Genomic DNA, 10568 nt, shown 5'->3' on the forward strand with positions numbered 1-10568 from the left:
AAACTCTGATTACCATAGAAAATATACCTTTTATTGTGTCGTTTGCCGTCAAGATAGGATACGGTCAAATTGTGGTGGCCTGTAGCCTCCTGTATGTTTCTGTTTGATTTCAGAGTACTCCATTAAAAAAAAAAAAAAAAAAAAAAATGCTGGGCATAGAAATGCATCAATTATTCGACTACAAACTCTTCAGACATGTTTAGTAAGTTTTGTTCTGTTTTGTGTGCAGCTGTGTTGTGTTCTGTTGCTGCTATCACTGTGGAGGACCTGTTTTTAGATAAACAAAACAAGTTTTTGCTTGAATGGCCCATGTCACTAGGGCGCTGCATGAACTGTTGCTCTCGTGACTATCATGAACGCACACGGAGATCAATGGTCAGTGAACATTTTCACTAAATAATACATTAGATTTCGGTTTGTTTCTCACCAAATTTTATTGTATGCTTTCATAACAATCACGAGTCTCATGGAATAATTTATTAGGCTTCTGAATTATACTTTTGTGTTCTTTTGAAGCTTGAAGAGATGGACACCGTAAACTGCCATTGTTTGACAACACTGAGCACAAACTTTTTTCACAATGTCTCCCTTTGTGTTAAGAAAAAGAAAGAAAGTCATATAGGTTTATAACAACACATGGATGAGTAAACAATGACTGAATTTAAATTTTTGGGTGAACTAATCCTTTAATTAAATCTGTAGTTACACTGTTCACCTTACCCCTAAACCTAACCCAGAACAATATTGTGCAGAACAATGTATGTATGTGTATATGTAGTTTAATGTAAGTACATAGTGGTTAAAGAAACCAAATATAAGTAGGACCTTTTTTTGTAAATGGAAGAGCTTGGGAAGAATTTAATCAAATCCAATGGATGTCCTCATCAGTTTGATTAGTTTCCTCTTTTTCTTTGGAAATGCTTTCATGCTCTCTATCCTCCAAGCAAATATTTACATAACTGTCTGTCTTATTTTCATTTAATGAGTTTTGAATTCTGCAATTCCAACCAGTTACATAACAAGTGTTCTTTTTATTTTCCTGACCTTTCTAAAACCTCCTTATGGGTTTGAAAGTGAGTAAGAGTGTTTCAGGTTCTGTTTGGGTCACAATGTTTCCATATCCTTTTTGAGTATATATATATATATATATATGTATTATTTTTAAGAGACTGCAAGTCACAGGCTGGTGATGTTTTCTATCCTCTTAATGTTTTATAGTACCTAAACTCCAAATTTAAATCGATGCTTCACACCTAACGCAACACTTTTCCCTACTGACACTACATGTGCCACCAACATGTATAATTTCAATAGCATCTTTGATCCTCACATCTATGTTAGTGTGAACACAGAGACAAAGCAAATATGAGAGGCATTACCATCAGGTTCAACACTGTAAATACAGTTAAAATTTAATATAGAAAAAAAAAAAAAAAGCCCAAGGCAGACTCACATGATGTTGAAACAGAATATTTTCGTATTCATCAAATTCATGTACAGAATGTTCTCTGCCTCCCACTTTCATTGTTTACTCATCCAGTCCTAAAGACAGATGTTATTAGTCCAGTCACTAAGAAGTTGCGATTTCCTTAACATATTGGCTTCAAATCTTAGTGAGCTGTCTTGCTGTCTACTGCCTTCATAGGCACGTAGTTATTAGGCAGTATCGTAAGTGAAATGGAACCTCGTAAATGACCAGTTTGGAACACACTACATAGACATAGACTTATGTATTAAATAGATTTCAATAGAGTTTGGAATTAGCATGTAGCTCAATGGTTCTCAGCCTTTTTTTGATGAATGCCCCCCTACTTCATTCCCTTAACCCAGCCGCCCAAGGGCGGTGATGTAGAATTTTGTGCCGAATTCAAATGGTTTCCACTTCTTGCGCCTTGCTTCTCATTGATTCTCGCAAAGCTGCGAGTTTAAGAGCTTGAGCTTTAAGAACTTTGCGCTCACGCTGCTCTGTCCATTGAGCCGTATCCATCTACAGAGCCATACAGGTGCATTAGCCGAGGTTGTGCCTCCGCCTGTGTATTTGACGCTGCTAAACCAGGTTCTCCAGATGCATCGCTAGACTTCAAAATCAGATGAGTCGCGGTACAAATGCGTACCAATCTGTATAATTGAGAACCAGCTGATATATTCCAAGTCTAGATAAACATTTTAATGCAAAGAAGAACTTGACAATAGATTTGATTATTATGACTGATAAACGCCCCCCATTTGTAACCTAACGCCCCCCTCTCTACTAATTTGCTGTCAGCGCCCCCTGGCATCCTTTGAACACCCCCTGGGGAGTTGTACCGCCCCTGTTGAGAAACACTGATAGCTGAACAAATGCCCCAGATACTCCAATAGGCAAACATTACGTAACACACAAATACGGGGAGAAAACGTTAATTTTTAAATAGATGAAACTACTTTTAGCGATACTTTTCATTGCTGAACGAAATGTGTTTACAATCAACATTTCTCTCTTTTCGCTTTATCTGCCATCCTTGATTTTTCCACTAAGATCTTTGGAATACATAAGATCTTTGGAATACATTATAGGATTGTCCTTTCTGCGAAAGATATGCTATGCTGCCTTAGAATTTGACTGAAATAGAGTATCTTAGAAGGCAGCATAATTATACATACATATACAGATAGTCCCGCCTCAAATTCAGACCATTGGTTGAGCCAATGTTGCTATTTTGGGCTGGTCAAGAAACCACCACAGTGTTTACACTTTTCAGGGTAATCAACCCACAGATGGCTTAAAGTTTTTGGTCCCACTTTATATTTGGTGTCTTTAACTACTATGTACTTAAGCATTTGCTACAATGTAGTTATTATGTTAATACGTTGTTGCATTGTACTTACATTTAAAGTACCTGCATTTAATTACATTTGTAGTTACACTGTTTACTTAACCTCTAGCCCTAAACCTAACCCTACCCCAACCCTTTCCCTTAACCCTAACCCCTAACCCTAATCCTAACCCTTAACCTACCTGTACCTCAATCTTTGTAGCAGCAAATGTGAATCTTGTGAGAATTTCAAAGTATTAATGTTTTTTAATGAGATCAACATTTAGTTACACAGTAAACATTGTATTGAATGTATTTTAATGTTAGCACATAGTAGTTAAAGACACCTAATATAAAGTGTGAGTTTTTATCTGTGCATTAAGCTGGGATTTGAGAAAGTATTTTAATGTTTAAAAAATTGTACACATTATCTTTCATTTTCGGAGGGCACCATGATGCACTTCAGCCTTAAAGAGGGATGGCTAATGAAGGAGGTCAGTACTGTATTCCCAAAAGAATTCCGGTAGCCATTTTCGGCATCATGTCGTCTTGTAATCAGATTGTGGTACAGCGAATAGAACTGGCCACAAAGTTGCCCGAAAGAACAAATCCAGAGAGCATCTATTTATTCCATGAGAATAGGCAGCACACACAGAGTTTATTACAGGGCACGTGTGGTTACAGAGTGGGAGTCATACTGATTAAAGGGTATGAGTGCTGTCAGATCGCAAAATGCATTTCTGCAAGAGTAACACTCAGCATTGTACTTTAGAATAAAGAGTTTGAATACAGGTCTATGTTAAACATTTAGCTTAACACATAGTATAAATAAAAGAAAACATCTTTGTAGATCACATACTTGGCCATGTGAATAATAAATACAGTAGGAGTGTTGTTTAGATCAGGGCTTTGTAAAGTATAGTATATGAGAACATTCTTGCCTAATCCTTAGTGGCCACAACTGTTTTTCAGACTGGACTTATTTTTAGCTCTGTATCTTTGTGTAGCGTGACTGAAGTGTGACAACCTGAACTACAGCTTGGAATGGCATTCCAACATACTACACTTACTATTTCTGCTGTAAATAGTATGTATACTGTGAAATGTATGCATGGAATACATGGATGGCCTACTATATTTTCTAAATGTGCAGCATAGCACACTGTATCTCACAGTGTAATGTGCTTGACCTTCCATTTCCAGTGTACGTATGAACTGTAATTACAGCCACAATTTTTAAATCTTTTTTATAATCTTTTTTTTTCTTAATTAATCAGACTGCCAAACATTTAGACAATGATTATTATTATTATTATTATTATTATTATTATTATTATTATTTTATAAAAAAAATAAAAATAAAATAAATGTAACCATATTTATTTCTGAGATGAAAACTGGACATCACTCACATCCAACATGATGAGGCTACATGTGACTACAATGTTGCATACTACTTTCTGAAATGTGTATTGTTGCATAACGCCTACTGTTTCACATACTTAATATATTTATATATATATATAGAGAGAGAGAGAGAGAGAGAGAGAGAGAGAGAGTGAGAGAGAGAGAGAGAGAGAGAGAGAGAGAGATAGGTAGTATACAATGTACTTTATGGTGTGCAGTATTTAGTAATCACTAAGTTAGTATTCCATTCCAAGCATAGCCTAACATTAGATGTGTTTGTTAATACTTAAGGTTAACAGATACTTTTGTCATTTTGCAGCCCACAACGCCCGTTCTATTTACTTCTTTTGCATAGATTAAAGGAATAGTTCACCCAAAAATGAAAATGATGTCATCATTTAGGCCTACTCACCCTCATTTTGTTCCAAAACCTGTATGACTTTATTTCATCTGTGGAACACAAAAGGAGACATTAGACAGAATGTTCACCATTCTACCTTCATTGTATGGAAAAAAAGATACAATGAAAGTGAATGGTGACCAGCATACAATCTGGTTTTCATTAGATCAGTTCTGAGTTCAAGTTATGGTCAGAGGACACAAAATCTGCCAGCCTGGAATTGTTTACACATGAAGTTTCATAAGGCCTTGCTTTCACTTACTATTTTTCACGTTTATTTTTAATTAGATCAAGTGAATTTTTACATGAATACCAGTACTCATCACACTCATTTTATTATCCCAGATATAATGCTGATTTTGGAATGCTCTTCTTGTCTTTGCATGCTGAAAGGGATAATCGGTTTATGATAATTATTTTGCAGTCCTTATCTGTACATTCCAAAAGTCTATTCCTGTGTCCCATAGGGAAATTGCATGTCACTCCCTTTGGAATATCCAGAAAAGTCAACATTTCCTTTATTAGTATAGTCAGTAAATAACATTCCAAAGAGCAATAGATGACCATCAGAAAACTCCTAGCACACTCCTTTCAAACCTACAGTATATTTATGCTCTTACGATTTCCAGAGTGATTATTCAAATCCATGCTAGTACATCTGAGAGCCAAGTATTTCCCCCTTATGGAAATTATTGCTTTGAATGCTTGCTTTTTAATGGTACGGTGATTGCTAGGGCATGGCTGTGTGGTTGCTGTGATGTTTTGAATGGATTTTATCATGGTTGTTAGGTGGATGAAGTCTCCATGATATTCTGCTTTCTAGACATGGCTTGTTTTCCTACTTCAGTGTAAGACTATGGGATGTTTTACCTGTTTTATCATCCACCAGCCAATGACTTAGAAAAGTATTAGCATACCTATCCTTAACAAGCCGCATGATTTGAGGAATCATTCATGTCTGTAGCACAAACGTGTGGGACAAGTTATATGCCAAAGTTTAATATGTAGGGTTCAGGGTTTGCTCAAAGAAGTGTATGAGCAATAGTAATAGTGATCTTTGGCTTGGAAAACACTAAAAAAAGGATAAGCTCAATGAATCCCTTGAGTAATGAGTTTACCGTTTCTGTGTCTGCCCTCCTTTTACCCTTGACTTGTAAAATATATGTGTGTGTATGCCTGAGAGGGCAGACGCAGGCTACGTGCCACAGATACTTGAACATTCACTGTATCAACGGTCACTGAGTGATGTCTCGGAGCACACACAAAGCCACAGAGCGCATGTAAGACAGCTGTTCTGGAGCGTGTGCAGTTGAACTGATCATTTGTTTGCAAGAAGAAATTAGTCACAGGATTATTGTATTCAATACAGTACAAAACCTAATGAAAAATTATCTGGAACTGAGCTGGTCATACAGTGGTCAGAAAAATATGTGAACCCTTTGGAATTACCTGCATTATTGTATAAACTTGTCTTAAAATCTGGTTTTGTCTTCATCTAAGTTACAATAATAAACAAAAACAATCTGTTTTAACTAATAACACACACATTATTGTATTGTTCTTGTATACATTGAATCATTCAAAAATTCACAGTCTAGGTTGGAAAAGTATGTGAACCCCTAGGCTAATGACATCAACAAAAGTTAATTTGAGTCAGGGGTTGGCAAACCTGGCATCCAATTAATGAAACGAGATTGGAGGTGTGGGTTAGAGCTACTTTGACATATAAAAAGCACTCTGAGCATTTTGAGTTTGCTATTCACAAGAAGCATCTGCTGACGTGGACCATGCCTCACAAAAAGAGATCTCAGAAGAACTACGATCAAGAATTGTTGCTTTGCATAAAGTTGGAAAGGGTAACAAAGTTATCTCGAAGGGCTAAGTTATTAATCTGTCTACAGTTAGACAAACTGACTATAAATGGAGACGATTTAGTACTGTGGCTACTCTCCCTAGAAGTGGTCATCCTGCCAAGATGACTCAAAGGGTACACCGCAGAAAGCTTAATGGGGTAAAAAGGAACCCTAGGATGACAGCTAAAGACTTGAAGGAATCATTGGAACTGGTTAATTTCTCAGTTCATGAGTCTACTATATGGGAAACATTAAACAGGCATAGTATCCATGGGCAGACACCATGAAGGAAGCCACTGCTTTCCAACAAAAACATTGCTGCGCACCAGAAGTTTGCCAAAGACCACCCAGATATTCCACAATGCTACTTAGAAAATGTTTTGTGGATTGAAACTAAGGTTGAATAATTTGGGAAGAACACGCAGTACTATGTATGGTGAAAAAAGGCACCGTATACCAACATGAAAACATCATCCCAGTGGTGAAGTATGGTGGAGGGAGCATCATGATTTGGGGCTGCTTTGCTGCTTTGCTGCTTTTGCTGTCCTGTGGTATCTGGCACCAATACATTAGCAGCAGATCCTTCAAGTCCTGTAAGTTGCGATGTGGAGCCACAGTGGATCGGATTTGTTGGTCCAGCACATCCCACAGGTGCTCAATTGGATTGAGATCTGGGAAATTTGGAGGCCAGGGCAACACTTTCAACTCTTCATTATGTTCCTCAAACCATTCCCGAACTATGTGTGCAGTGTGGCAGGGCACATTATACTGCTGAAAGAAGCCACTGCCATCAGGGAATGCCATTGTCATGAAGGGGTATACCTTGTCTGCAACGATGTTTAGGTAGGTGGCACGAGTCAAATTGACGTCCACATGAATGGCCGGAACCAGGGTTTTCTAGCAGAACATTGACCACAGCATCACACTTCCTCCACCGTCTTGCCATCTTCCCATAGTGCATCCTGGTGCCATCAATTCCCCATGTAAACGGCGCACACATACACGGTCCTCCACGTGATGTAAACAGGACTCAACGGACCAGGCGACCTTCTTCCACTGCTCCGTGGTCCATTCAGATGCACGTGTGCCCATTGTAGGCACTTTCGACGGTGGACAGGGGTCATCATGGGAACTCTGACCGGTCTGTGGCTAAGCAGTCCCAAACGCTAATCTACACAGACCTTGACATATGGCCTTGTTAGGAGATTATCAATGTTTTTCACTTCACCTATGAGTGGTTATAATGTTTTGGCTCATCAGTGTATATATACAGTACACACACACACACACACACACACACACATAGATATATATATATATTTATACATACATTCAAAGAGTTACAGTTATGTTCAAGTTGGAATTTGGAATGAGCCATATCAGTGTAAAAAGGTAGAATAGATTACATATAATCTTTATATGACATATTTATAAAATATTGAGAGGCAAAAACATAACTTCAATTGTAGCACAACGATTTAAGTTATTATTTGGCTTCTTGATATCCCAGGGCAGCATCTTTGTTCCTTTTCAGTGTGTGTGTGTGTGTGTATGTTTATCTGTTTGTGTGAACATGAAAAAAGTGGGTGAATGTTAAGGTTTTTGAAAACTTTATCGTTCCATTGCTTAATTGTGTCATTAAGGTTGGAAAGGCTATGCTTTGATATTATTGTTAAAATGCACTTGATTTTCAGATAAACTATTTGGGCAGTTTTTTATACATTCGGGCGGGTTTTTTTTTTTTTTTTTTTAACAATCATTGGGCTGGAAATCATCAAACTAATCTGGCAACACTGGTACAGACAACAAACCACAGCAAACAGCACAAGATGAAAACGCATTCTTTCTTTCAAATACAGCTGGACGGAGCGCAGCTCTGAATGCAGGGGTCTCAAGGTTTGTTTTCTATGTTTCAAACTATGTTTAACTTGACACAGAGTCAAAATACTGTTTATGACATGACGCATGCAAAGTAAGATGCTCCAAAAGCGTCCGTTTGACGCATGCACTTAGACACATCCTTAGAAAGCCCTTATAATAAGCCTATTTCGGACAGATTGACAAATTCTTTTTCATCAAAATGGATTGCTGTGGACTGCAGCTTGCTTAATGATATGGACATAAATAATAAACAGTATTACCTTCTAAAGCAACATTTTTATTGCCTAATCAGTGCTTTACTTGTCTGCCACAATAATGTAATGTATATTTTAATTATCTGAATTATTCTTAAAATCACACACACACACACACACACACACACACACACACACATATATATATACACACACCGATCAGCCACAACATTAAAACCACCTGCCTAACATTGTGTAGGTCCCCCTCGTGCCGCCAAAACAGCACCAACCCACATCTCAGAATAGCATTCTGAGATGATATTCTTCTCACCATAAAGGTACAGAGTGGTTATCTGAATTACCATAGACTTCGTCAGTTCGAACAAGTCTGGCCATTCTCTGTTGACTTCTTTCATTAACAAGGCATTTCCATCCACAGAACTGCCACTCACTGGATTCTTTTTTTTTTTGGCACCATTCAGAGTAAATTCTAGAGACTGTTGTGCGTGAAAATACCAGGAGATCAGCAGTTATATAAATACTCAAACCTGCCCGTCTGGCACCAACAATCATGCCACGGTCCAAATCACTGAGATCACATTTTTTCCCTATTCTGATGGTTAATGTGAACATTAGCTGAATCTCCTGACCCGTATCTGCATGATTTTATGCACTGCACTGCTGCCACACGATTGGCTGATTAGATAATCGCATGGATGATTGTTGGTGCCAGACGGGCTGGTTTGAGTATTTCTGTAACTGCTGATCTCCTGGGATTTTCACACACAACAGTCTCTAGAATTTACTCAGAATGGTGCCAAAAACAAAAACAAAAACAAAAAAAAATTCAGTGAGGGGCAGTTCTGCAGATGGAAACACTTTGTTGATGAGGGAGGTCAAGAGAGAATGGCTAGACTGGTTCGAACTGACAAAGTCTACGGTAACTCAGATAACAATTTTCAATTAAACGTTTCAGTAAAATTGTCATCTAAATAATATATTTAGTAAAATAAAAAAAAGTATTAAATAAGAAAATAATGCAAAATACAAGTATTTTCACTAGTGGTTTCAGACATAACTGTATATAATGTTTTTCTTCAGGCAAGTATTATGAATTTCAGTCTGCAGAATTATGGTGTCACATTGCTGCAAGGCATTTTGTGAGATAAATAAACGTTTTCCACTCTTAGCATGACAAAGAGATTCTTGAACAAGAGTTCTCCGAAAGGTCACATGAAAAATGATGGGAGTAGAGTTTCTGCATTGACTGAAATAGTGCATAATATGGCATAACGCCCCAACATGCCGTGGAAAGTAAATAAATATGCCTGCCCAGAACGTAATTAACATTCTTTCAATGTTTGTAACATTTATCATGTGTTTGAAGCGGGAGACGTTTGATAATCACATAACCACCATTCCACACATACAACAAGCTATGGACTATTCATAATCTGAGGGCATCTGAGGGAAGCATTTTACCACATGGACTTCTTGTGATATTACAGCCTGTCTGGTCCTGTGAGATTTGAGCATCTTGCTCAAAGTTGAAAAACAGCTAGCACACGTTAGGGTTTGGGATAACTAGGTTAGGGATAAATTATAACAACACACCTAATATATTTATACTTTTTTTTCTAGTGTTAACACATTTTTGATCTTGGATGTATGCCATACTATATGTGAGCATGGCCAATGGCAGACAGGGAGAGGGTTTGGGAAACCTTTCATTAGTTTTGCAATTCCATTTAGTGGTGTAGAAATAATACAATTGACCTTTAAAAAGTGAAACACATTTCTGCAGATGCTTGAATGATGAATTTGGAATGACCCTCTTCTTGCAGCTTCTGCTTGCAATTCCATAATGGCAATAGTTTATTTTCCCAACCTGAGAACTGCCAAACAGCTATCAGTTTTAAGAAACTATATTCACATGCTGGAAAGAAAATAGGGGTTTATGTTTTGGAAGAAGTGTAATGAACCAAAGAAAATCCAGAGGAGTCTAGCAGATGTTTACGGTCTAACATGAATTGCATTC

The sequence above is a fragment of the Myxocyprinus asiaticus genome, chromosome 21, assembly GCF_019703515.2.
Source record: "Myxocyprinus asiaticus isolate MX2 ecotype Aquarium Trade chromosome 21, UBuf_Myxa_2, whole genome shotgun sequence".
NCBI classification, from domain to species: Eukaryota; Metazoa; Chordata; class Actinopteri; order Cypriniformes; family Catostomidae; genus Myxocyprinus; species Myxocyprinus asiaticus.